Source organism: Medicago truncatula, chromosome 5, assembly GCF_003473485.1.
Source record: "Medicago truncatula cultivar Jemalong A17 chromosome 5, MtrunA17r5.0-ANR, whole genome shotgun sequence".
In the NCBI taxonomy this organism is placed as follows: Eukaryota; Viridiplantae; Streptophyta; class Magnoliopsida; order Fabales; family Fabaceae; genus Medicago; species Medicago truncatula.
The window spans coordinates 32013133-32033682 of record NC_053046.1 but is presented as its reverse complement, the minus strand read 5'-3'; the positions used below and the strand labels follow the sequence as shown (position 1 = coordinate 32033682).

Below are 20550 nucleotides of genomic sequence, written 5' to 3'. Positions count from 1 at the left end.
CATTAATAACAGATGTGAATGGATTAAGATTATTCGAAGACGCTAAGAGTACCGGATCTAGCAGAGTTCAAAACCATCAAACGGAGGAGAATGAATTATTGTGCTAGCAAAATACTTTCTGATAAAATATTTCATAAGGTAGCTTTTAGTCATTTATAGTGGCATCCAATAACTATTTATCTTTACCTAATTTAATGAACCTAGTAAAAAAAAACCTTTGGTTGTTTCCATCCTTGAAAGTGACAAGGTTGAAGATTTGAAGAAGTGAAGAAACAATCAACAATTTGAAGATTAGGTTGTAGTTCCCTCCTAAAGGGGTTTGATTGTATAATTTTTATTTAAATACTTTATGTGCAACATTAATAAAGGTTAAAAACATAGTTGGTTTTTAAACACTATATCATGTAAGTTTTTCTGTCTTACAAGTGGAAAAAATAATCAAAAGATTGATTTTTAATTTACTCAAATTACACAAAATTTGATGACTCAAAGGTTAAAAACATAGTTGGTTTTTAATCTCAGATTTTTGCTAGCAATTAGTCTTGTTTTTTTTTTTTAAGAAGCAAAAATGGTATATATTAACACATATAGAGTCGCCTCTTGAGCACAAGGCGTACTAAAAAACAACTCAAAATACAATCTGTCAGTCAAATAATTACAAGAACACCGGTTAGCTGATACCCAAACAAGACAAGCGGTCCGACCATCATTACTGACAACCATACAAAGGTGGTTTTATTAGCCTTCAACCACTAGTAAGATTTTTTTTTTTTTTTTTTTTTAACTTTATCCATAAGCTTTGAAATGGAAGTGTGAGAATTATTAAATAGTCTATTATTTCGTTCATTCCACACTAACCAAACACAAAGAAGTCAAAGTAGCTGGAGGAAAGATCGACGAGCCCTCAAGCCACCTAAGTAGTGAGTGAAATGGGGAAAATGAGCACGGAGACTTTGATGATCAACCCTTGAAACGCCAATCCAAGACCAGACCTGCTACCAAAGGGTAGCCTCAATAGATATTATGTCGCGATTCAGTAAATTAAGTTTAGTCGGACCTGTCACAGAGCAAACGCAAGCTAAAATAGAAACCTTAAAGGGCACCTGAGTATGCCAAATTAAGTTCTCTGAAGCATCCGAAATAGGAAATTCATGTGAAGTGAGCAGTTGATAACCTGTACACACTGAATAGCCCCCCTCAAAGTCGGGGTGCATTGCCACTGATCTGAAACATTAGACTGCAAAGTAACATTGTGAAGTAAAGTCACACACTCTGCTACCAACTCTTTCTTCCATGCCCACAGCCTCCTCCTCCACCTCCACGCTTCACCCCCTCCTCCCAACCAATTTTTGTTGACAAATATAGAAAATAATGGAAATATATTTTTCACAGATGCATAAGACATATATTTATCGTTAATAAACATAAAATTACATAATACATATTTGTCATTGCGATGTAAGAAAACACGGGTAAATTAAAATAAATAAAAACAAAAAATAATATATTTTTGAAAATAAAAAAAATTGAAGCTTGTCGCCGTGCATTGCACGGGTTAACACACTAGTTTATCGAATTCAAGGAGTCAATATCCACTGAACCGAAATAAAATCCTCAACTCTTGAAATAGTTCTATGCACTTAGCAACTGGCATGGCACAACATGGATTGAGATGCATGAAATAGTTAGTTACATTTTATGAGTGTGTATAAATGCTTACATCAAAGACTTTTGTATATTCATTCCCTTATTCATAATCATTAAGATTCACAAAATAGAACACTATCTCTCTCCACTCATATTCTCTTAGTTTTAACTTTTCTTAATCACCAAGGATTTTCTATTTCCCCTCAAAATAAGCATTCTCTATTTGTTCCAAGAAAAATTCTTTACAATAATTCCACAACAACTAGATCGGTTGTTGCATCTACAACAACTCGGCTTCAGTAATACCTAATTTATAGGAGCGATTCCTGTAAACTTGACGGATTGCTCCAATTTATAGTTTTTGCTATATCATTTAGAGTATGGGATGGATTCCGAAGTGTCCATGTACAATGACATGTAGTGTGATGCACTATAGTTGGGGTTAAATCGCGTGATTTCTAGATGGACAACGGGATAAAAGTGACTACTAGGGTTTTGTTTAAAATAAAGAGGAGAAATAGCGAGAAAAAAAAAAAGCTTCACGAGTTTTTAAAACGTATATGATCTTTTAAGTCGGTTCTTCTTAAAAACAGACTAAAAACGTCTTTAAGTCAGCTAATAAAACAGAGACGTATAACATATACGTTTGGCATGAGTTTCCCAGTAATAATCTATTTAAAATGTAGAGTGTTTTCAAATTTATTAAAAAATACCACCCACCACATATGATTTTCAATTCATTTTCATGTAATATTGATGAATTTGAGAGCCACTAGGTATTGTAGCTATAGACATTTTATATATAGCATAGGGGTCACATGCCCTTGTCATTTGTTAATTTACACATAACCAGATGGCTTTAAGGAATATCAATTAAAATTTAAGGATTAATTACAAAACTTTACTAACATTTAGGCGGCCAAGTAGTTTTTTTTTTCTATAAATTAATCAAAATTATGAAATGTGAATAAAAATATATTATAATATATATCTTATATATGGATGTTTTCAAGTGTGTCGAAATTTGGTGTATTTTTTTTTAGGTTAAATATCACTATTGTTCCTTTTAGTTTGACAGAATTCCTTTTAGTTTGACAGAATTTCGAAGTTAGTATTTTAAGTTTCGAAATTTTAATTAGGTCATTTTAATTTGACAGAATTCTCAAGTTTGTCCTTTATGTTTCAAAAGTTTCAAATATGTCATTTTAGTTGTGATAAACTATTTCACCGTTACCCTTGCTGTCAGATAATAATTAACTGATGTTGATTTAGCCGTTAAGTTGTTGACTTAGATCAAAATAATGTCTTTTAAAAGTTTAAGGGTGTCAAACCACTATGTTTAATAGTCACAAATTATCATTTATAGTGCTAGAAAGACAACTATTTACAACAACAAAGTCTTTTTGGCACTATTAAACAACATTTATAGTGTTAGAATGATCATTTGTGACGATTAAACGTAACATTTTGACACCTTGGGGCTTTTAAAAAACAGTATTTTGATCCAAGTCAACAACTTAACGACTACATCAGCATAAGTTAATTACTAACTGATAGTAGGGGTAACGGTAAAACAGTTTATCAACTTAAATGACTTATTTAAAACTTTTGAAACTTAAAAGACTAATTTGAGAATTATGTCAAACTAAAAAGACGTAATTGAAACTTTCGAAATTTAAATGATTAACTTGAGAATTCTGTCAAATTAAAAAGACGAAATGATTCTTATGAATAAATGACATATGCATATCTGATTTTCGGTTGAGTACTTTTTGAACCTTCAAATATATTTTAATAAAAAAAGTGTTATGAAATACACATCCAGTTTTTTTAACCAAAGAAAAATGTGTATTTTAGTTTTTTATTTTTGGAAATTCAACGATTTTTTATGTTCTTAATCCAATCATACATTATTCAAAACAAAAAAAATTACATTGGTCTAAAAAGATAATTTTACTTTTATTATCATTGAATTTTTTTTGTGTGTGTGCAGTAATCTGCATTTTGGCTGTGAAGTAATTATAGTCCGACAAGAATGGTACCACCTAAGAATTAAACTCGGGTTCTCCGAAATGATTCGTTCTTTGGTGAAGTTCATTAACCACTTAAGCTCAATTACATATGAATATTATAGTCAAAAGGAATAAATCTTTATTATTAGTAAGTTTTTCATTTGACCTCTTTATGTTTACAACACTTTGATATATTTAAGAGATAATTAATGATGATTATAATTTTATGAAGGGTTTTTACAACTTCATAAGTGCTAAAACTATAAAAATCATTTTTAAGAGAGCATGGACATTATAAATAGAACAAATCATATTCAAATTTTTTACATGCAAACAAGAAAAAATATGGTTCAAATTCTAAAGTTTGTTTATGCTATGATTCTATTCATTTCCATAGTATTTCTCATCAGAACACAACTGAGTGACAGTAAGTCATTTTTTTCATTCTTTTCAAAATTTCCTTCTTTACTTTATAGTTTGTGCACAATCTTTTAACATATTTAGTAACATTATTTTATTATCGTTTTTTCATTATAGTTTATGAAGAATGTGAAACCGATGATTATTGTCCAAAGTATAGGGACTTGTTATATGTTTTTAAGTGCATTGATAAAAGATGTGAATTGGTAGAAGCACATGCATGATTCTATGAGTTTCAAACCATGGAGAGTGCAAAAACATAATACAAAGGAGAATGGGTTATAATGTCAAAGAAAACAACTTAAAATATGATAGAATATTTCATGAGTTGTCGTTTGGTTATTATGTTGGCACTCTATAATATAATTTAATTTAATTTCTCTAATCTCATGAACCTTGTAGTTATGGTGTGTTACTCTAAGATAGTTTTAAGGTAGTAAAGTTTTTTTTTTTCATTGTCTTCTTCTCTCGTAATTTTGGAGGTATCACCATGGCATATCACACCTTTTAAAAATAACTTTAATAGAACAGTTAGGTATATCAATAAATTTTACCTTACTTCAAAGCCTTTTTAATTTATGCATGCCAAAATAAATACATTAGATGTCTTGTTGAGCTTTAAAAGATATGAAAAACAATTCAATTTGCAAACACTTTAATTTATATTTGTAGGATTTTAGTGGATATAAAAAACTAGAATATTGTCACTATAAAATAACAATAAGGCACTAATAACAGTTAAAAAAAAAGTTAATTAGTTTATATTTTGTTGTCTCCATGAGATTGGTGTATGACTCTATGCAGAAAGCTTAGTATTACTTTTGTTATAGACTAGTGTGTGTTTAATATATTTTATCATAATAGTGAGATGTGATTTAAAAGGAACATATCTTAGTATGCATTAAATAATTATAAGGGTAAAATCTTAAAACTAAGAAATTATTATGAATCTATATTATATATAAGGAAAACACAAATATGAAAATAAAAGTGTAACAAACACAAATTTCCAATTTTTTTCTTTATCATTTAAAAAGTGTAACAAACTAGAAGAGTGTATCTATACTTACTTTTTCATTATCCCAATTATACTCTTATACAACAACTTTTTCTATTATAAATATCGTTGTTGGTGTCATTAAAAAATTGAATTTAGATTTTTTTTTTTTTTATAGTGTTAGTTTCATTGAAATAGATAATCATAGTTAGTTTGATTCGTTATAATTTGAAAACAAAAAACATTTATATTTTTACTTTTAATCAAAATTAAAATTTCATAAAAAAAAACATTGTTTATAATTTTTAAATGTTAGTGCTATAAAAGGAGCGGAAAGACGGACATGTCTCTCTGCTAGTGACTATAAATTTTTTGAAGATTTAATCCAACTGCTTTAAATTTAGGGTAAACTAGATCTTTATCCCATGTGACACACATGGTAATTTTATTTTTGGGGTAATAATTTATAAAATTATCTAATAATTTTTGAAATATTGCAAACAGATTGAGATAAAAAAATATTGTTACTTAGTGATCAGCTGCTTTTATAGCTGTTTAAAAAATAAATGAGCATTGCTATTTATCTAGATAGTTTTTATTAAGAATATATCAAGAAAATGTCTCAATCAATTAAATTTGTTATTTGGCGGAAATCAAGGGAGGTAATGCTGGGTAATTAAGAAAAAGTGTTAGCAAATACACTGTTTTGAAATTTTCTTGATAAATTTTGTCACTGTACCTATCATTTTCCAAAATAAATATTTATGGTTATCGTATCCATATGAATTCGTGCAATATTTTTGAAATACGAATATTTTTAGTACATAACGATGGATTATTTGTACATATATTTGTCTTTGTAATTAAATAATGAAACAAGAAAAACCCACTTGGGTTGACCTAGTCGTATTGACTTGTAACCTGAGAGTGTGCTCCTCCTCCTCAAAATCTCAAGTTCGATTACCTCTGATGTCAATTTGAGGGGGTTAGTTTAGCTTCTTAAAAAAAAAATGAAACAAGAACAAAGAGATAATATTGTTGGGATTCATTAATTAATCGTTTAATTTACTTCATTGATCGCATGTTTCCATGTCTGACAAACGATATGAGATTCATTATTTTTAGTAACGACATTAAGATCATACAATGTGTATGATTGCAAACATAGATTAATACCTCGTAACTAACATCTACAAATGCTCCTACCCATGTCTCTCTTACAGGGAAAGTCTATGTCTACAACTTTCTAAGTCAAATATCATTTTTGTATTTCACATAAAAAAAAAAAAACATTAAGAACGGAATTGAAATATCAATATAAGAAAATAGAATTTACATATAACCAGCTACTATCAAGCATGGAACACTACAGACTTAATCAGAGTTGTAATGGGGATTGGTTACAAAGAATCATTTTATTTTCAGATATTTCAAAAAGCCTAAGATAAGGAAGCATTTATCTTCTATTTACAAATGTACAATCATTTAAAAACTATAACTTCTATATACAAAAATATACAATTTCCTAAAATCTTTATTCAAAGACAACCCTTCGGTGATGTTTCAAGAAAATTTTATTAATCTTAATAACTTATTCAATTTCTTTCTTTTAATTCTTTTTTTTTTTTTTTGTCAAGGTAGTTTTGTTTCATCAATCAAAATCCTTCATGTGACATTTGTTGTATTTTTTTTGTTTTAGTTTTGCATATCACTCATGCCTGACTATCTAAATTTTTACAACAAAAACAAATTTATTGATTGAACTTTTCCTTTTGACATCAAATAAAAATGGTTCAATATGTTTTTTTATCCTTATAAAATTGGGGCCTTTTAAATTTAGTCCTGACTTAATTTTAATAGTTTTTTTAGTCCCTATAAAATCATTTTGCATTTAGTCCCTCTACAAAATATTAACTCAAAATTTGATTTCTACGTCCAGATTTTTGTTACTCTTTTCTTGAACTTTTGACGTTTAAAAATTCATATTTAATTCTTGTCATGTTAAAAAATTCTATTTTTTAGTAAATGAACATTTTATAATGTTCTAAACATGTCTCCAAAAAATTGTTCAAAAATTTAAGAATTCAAGAGTAATTAAACAAATTTAGTTTTTAGAAGGACTAAAAATGTTATTAAAATTAAGTAACGACTAAACTTAGAAGTTTCCAATTTTATAGGGACCAAAAACATATTTGATCCAATAAAAAATGTACAGTTTAAAAAGATATTCAAATTTGTACTGAATAAAAAATATACTGATCTATCATTTTAGTGCATAAATAAAAAATATTAATTGGGTTGGTGCTTTAAGAAGATATTTATTTATTTTTTAATGCATGTTAGAAATTAGTTTTTTCTCTTTTCTCCTTGGTCCGTTTCAAACAGTACCTCCAGAAAAAAAATTCCCTTAACTCAGATCAGTTGAGCTACCCCTCCCCATCCAATTGAAACTTTTAAGTGGGTATCTGTGCAAGAAGATTAAAGCTCCATGTACCAATAACACTTACTAGCTCACGACCCGTGCGATGGCGGGATATATGTTAGAACTAACATAAATAAATTTGCAAAATTTAAAATGAATATAGTTTGTTGAAAGATTTCAAAGTAATAAGAAATTAAGTTAAATGCGAATCAAAAAACCATTTAGATATATTTTTTAATCATCAAAACATAAAATGATATTGTTATTAGTGGACCAACTTGGTTTCAACAACATCAATAAAAGTAAGGGTCAAGATATAAGAAAATAGTGAAAACAACGTGAGAAAAGTGGCTTGTAGAATTTTTTTTGGGTCAGGTAGCCTAGTGGCTAGAAATTTATTTTTCAAGTGAATAAGTGGAGTGTCCGGAGTTCGAACCCTGACCTCTGCATATAATAATACATTGTCCCTGCCAACTGAGCTATACTCACAGGGACGTGACTTGTAGAACTTTAAAATAGAGAAAATATCAAGAAAAGAAAAATTCACGAGTTTTTAAAACATATGTAATCTTTTGATTTGATTATTCTTTAAAATGTGCTAAAACATATTTAAGTCGGTTTTTTTTTTGAACATGCAAAAATGAGATATATTAATACGGACACCGTAATTGTTACCGCACAAGATGTGCCAAACAATCACAAAAATGTCAAGGTCCACACAAAATTACAAACAAATCAGTCAAATACCCAGACATAAAAGCAGGCTCGACCACCACTGATGAGTGCCAAAACTAAATACAACATTACTAGTCTTTAACCACCACAACGAAGTTGATTTCACTTTATCTAGCAATTGTGGCACAATACTTTGTCTATTTCTAAAAAGCCTATCATTCCTTTCATTCCACAACACCGAAACACAAAGCAACCAAATCAAGTGGAAGAAAGACCGTCGCCCTCTCGAACAACCTGCATAATTAATAAATTGCTCAAAATGATCTGAAGTTGATCGAGAGTCGACACCTACCACGCCTAACCAATCCCGCACCATCGGCTATAATGCACCAAAAGTTGTACAAGACAAAAACAAATGAGAAACATCTTCGACAATCCCACATCCAGAAACACATAACCGCTCCTCCACAGATAGAATGCCACGATTTGCCAAATTAAGTTTTGTAGGTAACCGATCCCTCAGAAGTCGCCAAGCAAAGATAGATACTTTGAGAGGAACCTGTTTATGCCAAATTAAGTCCATATTATGGTGTAACTGGGGCTGCTCCTGTGATGTCAGCATGTCATAGACTCCACGTACAGAATACCCATCATCATGATTAGGTAACCAGAGCCATCTGTCTATCACTGATTCCTGCAAAGAAACTGTTAGTAACAAAGCCCTACACTCCTCTACCAACTCCTCCTCCCAAGCCCACAACCGCCTACGCCACCTCAACGCCTCCCCGCCCACATCCACCCCCAGCAGGAACATATTCCTAACTGAGATTGATTTGTGAGCAGTCAAGTCAAAAAGGCGTCTAAACCGGACACACAGAGGAACATCTCCACACCAACAATCACGCCAAAAATCAGTATCTGCACCATCTCCCACCCTCCTCCTAACACATGTCCCAAACCAACCCTCTCCACCCTCACCTATCCCATCTCTAATCCTCACAATCTCCCTCCACCATGAAGAACAACTCCGGCCCCCATCCTCCAAACCGCCATCCTCCACACCATACCTAGCCACTAATACCTGTCTCCACAAAGCATCCCTCTCCAATAACAACCTCCAACACCATTTACCCAACAAAGCAATGTTAAACTCCCTCAACCTCTTAACTCCCAACCCTCCATACTCCTTCCTCATACTCAAAGTCTCCCACCTAACCCAAGATATTTTTCTTTTTTCCTCACTCCCTCCCCAAAAAAATTTATTAAACAAAGATTCAATGGAAGAGATTATACCTGTCGGAGCTTTGAAGAAGGAAAGTGCATAGACAGGTAGAGCAGTCAGGACGGACTTTAGTAGAATCAAACGACCACCGAAAGATAGGAACCGACTTTTCCAACCAGACAATCTAGATTTAATACGATCCACCACAGGTTCCCAAAACAAAAGTCGACGCGGATCGCCCCCAATCGAGAGCCCCAAATAGAGAAACGGGATTTTACCTACTTTGCACCCCAACACAGAAGCCGCTTCTGACAGCCGCGAATCATTAATATTAACCCCTACCAGTGAACTCTTGTGAAAATTAACTTTCAATCCCGACATAGCTTCAAACAAGACGAGACCAGCCCTCAACGCCCGCACATTAGCCCAACTTTTGTTCCCAATAAGAAGCGTATCATCAGCAAACTGTAAATGTGACACAACCACTGAATTCTCTCTCCCCACTCTATACCCCGTAAATAGATCTGTGTCTACCAACGCTTTCATCAACACATTCAAACCTTTTGCTGCCAATAAAAATAAAAAAGGAGATATAGGATCACCTTGACGTAATCCCGGTTCAAGAAAAAACTCATCAGTAGGACTTCCATTCACAAGAACTGAGGCAGTAGCAGTACCAACACATTCTTTAATCCAATTTCGCCACACCGTCGGAAACGACATACTCCCCATCACCTCATCAAGGTACCCCCAATCTACAAAATCATACGCCTTCTCGAAATCCACTTTGAACAACAAAAGGTCTTTCTTAGTTTTCCTTGCCTCATCAACCACCTCATTCGCGATCAAGATACCATCAAGAATTTGTCTATCCTTCACAAAAGCAGACTGAGTTTCCGACACAACACTTCCAATAACCTGCCTCAACTTGTTTGCTAGAATTTTCGCCAAAAGAAGTAGAAGAAAAAAAAAGGAAGAGAAGAGAGTTCTAATCACAAGGAAAGAGTTAATCAAATTAGTTTACTCCCCGGCAGCGGCACCAAAAACTTGATGAGATAAAACCGCAAGTGCACGGTCTTACCGAAGTAGTATAAAAGAGTATCGTTCCGACAGGGAGTAGTTCAATTCAATTAACTTTTTAGAGATGATTAGAAGAGAGGAGAGAATTGTAAGTTGGGGGTTTTCAAGCGTTTGGAAGAAAATAATAATAATAAAAAGAGCCTTGGGATCGTTGGTTTCCTCTAAATGACAAGTCCTTCTCAAACCAAAACTATAAGCTTATAATGTTATGTTAGACCTAATTTCTCAAGACAGTTTCTCTTATGTTCCTCTAGCAACCAAGCCTATTTCGCTGACTTGATTACTATTAGATTTTGGTTCCTCTAACAACCAAGCCTATTTCGCTGACTTGATTATTATCAGTTCCCTTGAAGATCGAAACTATATGTCTCAAAGATTGCAAAGCCTATTTCGCTGACTTTGCAATCCTTGTCTGAATTCACTTGTTCGAATATCAAAGCTCCACTTTCGTTTTATGAATTGATATTTAAGATGATGGATAAACAATTATCAAACCCTCCACTTTCGTTTCCACAGTTTGATAATGGTTGATCCATGTTAAAGCGGTGAATTTAGATAAGGAATTAGGGTTACATAAGATTAAGGTTTAAAGCTTTGTTTGATTAGGATTATGTCATTAGGCTTATCCAACAATCCCAAGACAAGAGAAGTCTACTCACTAATGTTTATCGTAGACAAGGAGAAGAAGAGAGAAAGCATAAAAGTAAATAACAATAAAGTAAATGAACTTTTATTAGAAAGACAATTGTCACATATTGCATTCTAAGAAAAGATGAATATTTGTGATGGATGGCTACTCTATTTATAGCATTTGATCGACTTAAAATCTAAGCTATTACATTTGGGCCAAAAATAGAGTAGCTTAAAATCTAAGCAAAAGCAGCAAAAGGCACTCTGGAGGGTGGCACGGCCGTGCCAAGGCTAGCATGGGCCGTGCTAGGCTTCTGACTTGTGGGAGACATATTTTGTCTCTCAATCTTCATATTTTTTGTGTCCAATCGGCTCCAAGTCTCTTTCTTTTGCTCCAAGACTCAATCCATCCAATATTCTTTCCTGAAATATAATAAAATGCAATTTAAAGTAAACTATCGTAAAAAGGAAATAATACTAATATAAAATTATATAAAATCTAAATAAAACTAAACTAAAAAGCATATTAAAATAGTCAATAAATGACTCATCAAGTACTTAATTGATATTGTGTTTGACCTTACTTCTTTTTAAAAATGTTGAGAAGTAAAAAAAAAAACCGGGTCAAACGATATCTTAATCTCCCACAATGGCAGTGTAGAAACAACTGGATTTGGGAGGAAAAATTGGAAAATAGTTAAAAGTATTTAAAAGTATAAAAATTGGAAAATAGTTAAAACAAATCGGTGAGGTAGCACTCAACCAAGCAACACTAAAAAAAATTATATGCATTAGCTTAACAAAAACACAGACGGACATAAAATATTACTCTAAACATTAATGTGTGTGTAAATATTTGTGAGGTTGAAGAAAGGAAATAATAGTATTTGGTATCATTAAATGACAGTGTGAATAAAAATATTTGTGAGGTTGTGATGATTAAACAATATTGAAATTAAAATAATTGATAGTGTGTTTGATCTAACTTCTCCTTAAAAATGTAGAGAAGTTGGAAAAAACCCGAATCAAGCGATATCTTACTCTCCCACAACGGCAATTTAGAAGCAACTGAATTTGGGTGAACAAATTGAAAAATAGTTAAAAAAATAAAAATTGTAAAAGTTATTAAAAATATAAAAATAATAAAATAATTAAAAAAATGGTGTAGGGTAAAATGGGAAATGCACCTAAAATGATGAGGTTGCATTAACCAAATTTTGTACAAGCTCCCCACCAAAGAAATAGGGCGGAACTCATTCAAAGATTGTGGGCTAGCAACTTTAGGAATAAGGGTTATGAATGTAGAATTTATGCCTTTCGTTAATTTCCCATTCCTATGGATTTCGGTCACAAAGCGCACAAGATCTGTTTTCAACTCAGGCCAAAAGGACTTAAAAAAACCCAAGTTGATCCCATCAGGGTCCGGACTCTTAAAACTATCACAATCCCACACAGCCGCCTTAATCTCATCCTCAGAAAAGGGTTTAACCAACCCGCCCCTCTCAAAAAGGGAGAGTTTCCTAAACTGAAGGTGACCCACGCTCGGTCGCTCCAATAAAACATGTTTGAGATGAGTTTTAAAGAAGTAATCTCTATTTAAAATGTAGTGTTTTGTACATAAGTCATAGTTCTAAAATACTAAAATTGTTATGTTGGATATGGTGGTCGAGGTTTGAACTAGACTCCTCCATTTACGTGAGTTTTCAATAGTTCTTGTTATTTCGTTTATCAATAAAAAAAAAATGTAGAGTGTTTTCACCAAAATTGGAAAAAATACCACCGTTGTCCGCGAAAAAAATTTCAATTCATTTTCCTATATATGAATTAAAAGAGGGTCATTTTAACGTAAATTTATCGCTAGTATAGTTTGCCTTTTTAATTTTTTTGAGAGAAGTATAGTTTGCCTTATATAGTAGTAACTTATACCATAGGGTAGAGAATCTTTAGATTTTACTACTTGCATTTTCATCAATCCAAACATATATATTTACCAATCATGAACTTTTTTTTCTTTCTTGAGGTAATATTTTATTTAATATGAATAAAATAATTACCTTATCATTGTATTATATACCTTATCAAAACCCAACGTGGATAAAATAATTATTTCAATGTGAGTATTTTAAGAAATAAAATTTTGAAGTTGTTAATTGACAAAAAAAAAAAAAAAAAAAAAAAAAAAACGGTTCAAGTTGTTTGTGGGGTTGTTCAAAGGAAATTTAGATTGTCATTAAACCACTAGTTACTCCCTCCGTAATGATATAATACAAATGATTTAATTTAGATTGATTCACTTCTCCTAATACAAATTAATTCACAATCATGTAAATCAAAGGAAATTTAGATTGTTCTTCAATAATGATATAATACACGTCCTTTAAAGTCATTTCCCATTCACCTAGAAATCATCATTTTCTCTCTCTTCCTACAACCAATGTGTTTGTCAAAAAGAGAACACATTTTTTCATTGGATCTTTTACTTCTTTTTTAAGAGGTGCAATAATATGCAATAATATATTTCACAGAAATATATTGCTAGTTTGATCTTTTACTTTTTTTTTTTTTTTAGACTCTTTGACTTTTAATAACCAATTTGATGTTCAATAATTAACATCAACATTTCACATAATCATAATAATGTGCAATAATATATTAAGCCAAACAGGACCTCTCAAGAAGAGAAAGATTGGGCGAACTGGAACAAAACACAGGCTATATACTGGTACAAAATATACTAGTAATTATACAATTTGATCATAATAATCCTACAAAATATACTGCTAGTTTGATCTTACAGATTGCAGCCACAAAATTCACTAATTACACGGTTTGATCTAAACTATTTGGCTGCTTCATCTGTCAAATTCACTATTTCAAGATGACTACTTCCAACCCTTCATGATCCTATCAAAGCACCATAAAAATTCAGTCAACATTAATTTAATATATTAGTCATGAGTAGAACAAGACACACCAATTAAAACTTACTTATTAGGAGATTGAGAAGGCAATACTTCCATTTTTCTCTTTTTGTTTGGACAGTTTCGTGAGTCATGATTAGTTCCACCACAATCTGGAACATGACAACGACGAGGCTTCTTGGCAGCTTCAACCCCTCCTTTTGGTCTTGATCCTTTTGGCCGACCTTTTGTTTTTGAAACAACAGGATTTTCAACGTCGTAGTCGTCATTGTTGGAAACATCCGCTTCCAAATCAATCACATGTTCTTGAGTTTCAGGCATGCCTTTTATCTTTATGATGATATTTTCTAACTCTCTTGTAGAAACCTGTTCTCGTTCACTTGTCTTTAATGATTCGACTTCCAAACATCGAATTAGAGATTGAAATTTGGCAGAGGATACATCATTGCAGTTAATCACATGACTAGATTTTGGGATCAATGAACTTTCTCGTCTCCGTCAAAAAGGAAGATATGTTGATGGAAGAACAAAATAATTTTTCAACATTAGCACTCGAATTGCATGTCTACATAGTATTCCTGAAAATTGAAACTCTTTACAAGAACAATGAATTGACTCTTCTTCTGTTATCAAACTTACTATACGACCACCATCAACTTTGGTATGATGTTGCACAACATAAGAGCCATTGTCAGCTTCAATTGCTTCATACTTTGCGGATAATTCGATCTCATATTGAAGCAACTTAAAGGCATAAGGTGTGAGTATAGACGAGGCATGTTCTTCAATAGGAAAATGTGTTGTAATATGAGGATTATGATACTTTTGACGCATTCGTGCCTATTCTCCAGCTTGATTTCTAATTTTGACAGCAACACCAACCTACACAAAAATATAACAATTTATCGATTCTGAGCGTCCTGTTGTTGGCATCTAAGAATCTTTTTATATATGAATTTATCGATTCTGAGCGTCCTGTTGTTGTCATTCCAGCAAAAAAAAAGTCCTTCAAATAAGCTAAGGCCCAAAATTTACGATGGGAAAAGAGCAAGTCAATATGCTTATCCACGCCCAAACCAAACTGTGAGACCATTATTTTCCATTCTCGTTCAAAATCATCTGCACATTCTAAATGATATACCTTATGAAACTCATGTTTAAAGTCATCATATCTCGAACCTAGTGGAAAAGAAAACCAACTTGACAGCTTTGCGACAATATGCCATATACAAAATGCATGTTTTGTGTTTGGCAATTTCGTTGCAATGGCTTCTTTAATTGAAAGATCTTGATCGGTAAGAATTGTTTTTGGATATTTTCCTTTCACAAAAGCTAGGAAACTCTGAAAATTGTAACATAAATCTAAATTAATTTAATAAAGTTTCAAATTTAAAAATTTAACAGTGATAACAACTTTGAGTAAATAGAAATTTACCTTTATAGCCCATTCGAAGGAAGAAATCTTCTCATTTCGCAATAGAACGCAACCAAAAAAAATTGAATTTCCATGATTATCAACACCAACCCATATTCCAAGAGGCATCCCATAACGGTTTATTCTATATGTGGTATCAAAAACTACAACATCTCCAAAAGCTTCGTATGCGCGAATTGAATCACCAAATGCCCAAACAATATGCTCCAATTTGTTACTTTCATCAATTGTGAATTCAACTTGGAAGGCCTCCTCTCGATCTTTCAAACTTTTGCACAATCTGAGAACATCTGCAGCATCACTTTCTTTACCAATACCACTATATGACTGAATAAAATTTCTAATATCTTTTTCTAAGAATGGTAAATTTCCTGTGCCCGTTCTTTTCTCTAACTCAAGCACTCTCATTATAATACTTACAGAGCAACCAACTTTAGATAATAATAGTATGTGATCTTGATCAACAATTGGAATGTTACGATAAGCAGGAAGAAATCGAACCTCTTTGTTATCCAATAACTCGTGGTTGTGAGAATTGTTGAAATATTTAACCACCCATTTTTTCTCAAAGACAATTGTTCTCTTATTAACTACCATCTTTGCACCATAATCACATCTTGAAGATTTTCGTTTCCTTTGATTTTCCACTTCAACAGTTTTGCGTGGTTTAACAATACCACCACGATGACAAACAAATTCCCTCTTATAAACACCCGATGGATTCTCTTCAGACACATTTTTACTAGATTTATAAATGTGATCACGCCTAATAGAAAATCCATTTTGTTTTGCAAATAAACAATAAAATTCATAAGCAACATTATCACTTTCAAATACTTGCCCTTCAAAAGGAACCCCCTCATCAATGTTGTTGACTTGAGGCAAGGGTTCATGTTGTAGCTCTTGAAATGTTAAAGAATTTACATATTCATTATCTTCAAATAGTTGCCCTTCAAAAGGAACCCATTCATCAACGTTAGTGACTTGAGGCAAGGGCCAATCACTAACATCATTTCTTACTTCAGATATCATATTGATCTTAGTTTAAATATGATTCATTCCTATTTTCTAAAAAATAAAAATAATTTTTAGAAATCATAAATAAAATAAAATAGAATTTGTTAGAAATCATAAAAATAATTGAGGCAAGGACAATATGATTTCATTATTGTACTTGATTATAAGTATATTTTCTTATGTAATGATCTTTTTTACATTAATATACATATGTCATGAGTTTTTCTTTTTACTCAGTCGTTTGATTCAATTCGATTTAATACCTATACATCTGTTTATTGAAGTTGAGTCATTTAATTCAGTCGTTAGGTTTAATGACCTAGTTGTTCGATCAATTATCTTGTACTTTATCAAGGTTGATAAACGGTTCAGATTTTAAAATACCGGTTTGAATTATATTCAACAAATAACAAATTTGTAGTCATTGAAACTAACCAATGATAAAATGTACCTGTAAGAAAATTAAGCCCCATCACTATTTATAGCCCATCCTATACTTTTTTCCTAGCTCCGCCGATGATAAAAGTTGTCTTCTAGCAAAACCCATATATATATATATATATATATATATATATATATATATATGATGTTGTTAGACGCTGAAATTTTATTACTTTTAATTGTTCTTACAAATAAATGTCATCTGCATTTAGGTTGTCCCTAAACCACTACTTTTAGGTTGAGTTTTTGAACCTTAAATATTATTGAATAAAAAAAGTTCTATAAAATACACATCAATTTTTTAAATCAAGGAAAGGTGTTTTTTTTAATTCAACGATTTTATCAACAATAAAAGTTGATCCTACAATACACTCTACTTATTTCTCATCTCCAATTATGTATATTATTCCAAAATAATAATATTACGATGGTCTAAAAGAAAACTTTGTTTGTCAGGTATCGTATCCTCTTTCGAATCTATTTTAAATTGTTTTTTTTTTTTTTTGGGGGGGGGGGGGGGGGGGGGGGGTGATGACCACAGGAAAATATCTTGGGTGGATTGGAACACTATTTGTCGTGGTAAGGAGGTTGGTGGTTTGGGGGTAAGGAGAATTAGGGAGTTTAATTTAGCGTTGTTAGGGAAATGGTGTTGGAGGTTGTTGGAGGATAATGTCAATTTGTGGTTTAGGGTGTTGGTAGCGAGGTATGGGTTGGAGGGAGGGAGGCTGTTGGGAGGAGGCCGCGAGGCTTCGTTGTGGTGGCATGATGTTTACGCAATATATAGGGAGGAGTGGTTCACTAACCACGTCAGGAGGGCGGTAGGTAATGGGGAGAATACTCTTTTTTGGTCGGACGTTTGGTGTGGTGGAGAGGAGTTTAGGGTCAGGTTTAATAGACTATATGAATTATCGGTGTTTAAGGGGAACTCGGTGTTTGATATGTGTCATTTAGGTTGGGGGGTAGGCGGTGAGGCGTGGACATGGAGGCGGAGGTTGTTTGTATGGGAGGAAGGGTTATTCGGGGATCTAATATTATTGCTTCAGAATGTGAATTTACAGGTTGCGAAGGTTGATAAATGGCTTTGGACGTTAGAATCTTCAGGTGTCTTCACTGTCCGAAGTGCCTATAACTATCTTACTCTTCAACCTCCTTTAGTGCTTTCAGTGGATGCTTGTTTTTTGTGGCATAGAGACATTCCGTTGAAGGTGGTGCTCTTTGCGTGGCGGTTGTTTCGAGATAGATTGCCCACAAAAGATAATTTGTTCCGTCGTGGTGTTATTAACCAAACTTCCAGGCTTTGTGTCGCTGGTTGTGGCTCTCTGGAAACTTCAAATCATTTGTTCTTACATTGTAATTTTTTTGGTTCTGTATGGCACTTTATTCATAGGTGGTTAGGCTTGTCCGTGGCTTCCCCTTTTCAGGTGTCCGATCATTTTAACCAGTTTAGTTTGGGTGGTGGTTTCACAAAGGCACATCGCTCTATTCTTCAGGTTATTTGGTATGCAGTTGTTTGGGAAATTTGGAAGGAAAGAAACAATATGCTGTTTAATGTCAAAGAATGCTCGGTTAATCAGGTGGTAGACAATATTAAGTCGCTTGCCTTTACGTGGTTGAAGGCGAAGTATTCCTCTCTTCCCCTCAATTACCACGGGTGGTGGATTAGCCCGTTTACTATTATGGGCATAGGCTAATGTTTCTTCTCTTTTATCTTTAGCTTTGTACTGGAGATTGTAATAGGACATTGTTGTTTTTTCCTTAGTACGTCTTGTGCTAGGAAAGACTCTTTTGAGGTGGTAATATAATTCATTTTAGCTTCTTAAAAAAAAAAAACTTTTAACTTTAAAAAAAGTAAATAAAAGTTAAATATAAAGAATGAATTTTAATGATTAGTAATTTTGTTATTTGACTCACCTTAAGTGTGCTAAAAGAACAAACACAACACATTGATATACTTAATAAATATTTAATAATGATCATAATATTATGAACGACGGTTTCAACTTTGTAAGTGCTAAAAATATTTCATTATTTTAGAGAGCAGGAAAATTATAAATAGACCAAATCATTTTCTATTTTTTACACTCAAACAAGATAAAATATGGTTCAAATTCTTAAGTTTGTTTGTGTCAGGATTCTATTTATTTCCTTATTTCTCATCGCAACGAAATTTGGTGTTGGTAAGCCATTCCTTTTATTCTTTTCAAATTTCTTTTTTTACTTTGTGGCTCGTACACAATCATGTAGTAACATTATTTTCTTGACTTTTTTTCTTCTTATTACAGCAAGTGATGAATGTCAAATTGATGCTGATTGTCCAAAAAGTGGGAACTTGTTTTATATTTATAAATGCATTAATCACAAATGTGAATTGGTAGCAGCGCACTTACGATTCTATTAGTTTCGGACCATTAAAACTTTAAAAAAGAAATATTTTACTCCCTCCATCCCGCAATAAATGACATATTTGAAAATGTGCAATTTTGACCTAACTTATTTTGACCATATTTTTCTATTAATATACAAAGATAAATAATATCATATAAGATGTCGTTAGATTCGTCTCGATGAGTATTTTCAAAATATCAAATTTTCATAATTTTTTCCAATATATTATTCAAGATATTTAAACTCAAATTTACGCATTGGTATGCGTAATTGGGTCAACTGTGTCACTTATTAAGGGACGGAGGGAGTATAAAATTTTGTGCATTCAACTCATTAAAAAATTAAAAATTAAATGTAATGCACACATTTCAATAAACTATTTCTATATTTGTTTCATTAGTTTGTGCCTTAAAGACACAAGTTAACATTTTCCTTTATTTTTTTAATTTGATGAAACTTGTAGTTATAGTGTTCTACTGTAATAAGCTTACTTTATTGTAAAAAAAAAAAAAAAAAAAAAAAAAAACTTACTTTAAGTCAATAAAGATTATTATTTTGATTGTCCTCTTCTCCATTAATTTTGAAGGTATCATCATGTTATACAATTTAGGCATATCAGCCTTATAAGAATAACTTTAAGAGTTAGGTTGATAAATAAATTTTACCTTACTTCATAGTCTTTATTTTTATTTTGATGTCATAATAAATAATAATTTAGATGTCTTGTTGGGTTTTAGAAGATATGAGAAACACTTCAAATTTTATATTACTCTTACATTTTAATTAGTTTTAATAGCCTATTTTTCATTCTCTAGATGTCCTGTGCGGATTTTCACTTTTCATTCTTTTTTTAACCTAGTTTTGCACCTGTACGCGGATTCGTTGGGTAGCGCTCGTATTTAGTGAATTTATGTTAGGATAATTTAGAGTTGATCCTCCTAGACTAATTTATCATGTTGTATCCCCGTTTGGGTTGTCCCTGGGTCAGGTCCTATGCCCCAGTCTTTGTATGTCTTCCTTTTTATTTATTACTCCCTCCGTTTCAAAATACATGTCCATTTTGGAGAAATTGCACTAACCAAGAAACCAAATAAATTTTGTTATTTTTGATGAAAATATGTGTGTGTTTTTTATAATACCCTTAATCATCTATTATTTCATTTTATTTTTTTCTCTCTCTACAATAAATATGCAAGGGTATTATTGACAAGACAATAACTAATGTTGCATTGAAACTTGAAAGTGA

At 32.0% G+C, this 20550-nt stretch overlaps 1 long non-coding RNA gene across 2 annotated transcripts; it reads left to right on the top strand.

Moving 5' to 3' along the window:
- Window positions 1-3966: 3966 nt before the first annotated feature.
- Window positions 3967-14942, top strand: LOC11405956 (uncharacterized). 2 transcript variants are annotated; one of them, XR_005646203.1, is made up of 2 exons: window positions 3967-4086; window positions 14389-14942. It is a non-coding gene; the product is annotated as an uncharacterized lncRNA (long non-coding RNA). The 2 variants fall into 2 exon arrangements; XR_003012147.2 differs by lacking the exon at window positions 14389-14942 and adding an exon at window positions 4197-4421 and having other exon boundaries at window positions 3968-4086.
- The last annotated feature ends 5608 nt before the right edge of the window (window positions 14943-20550 follow it).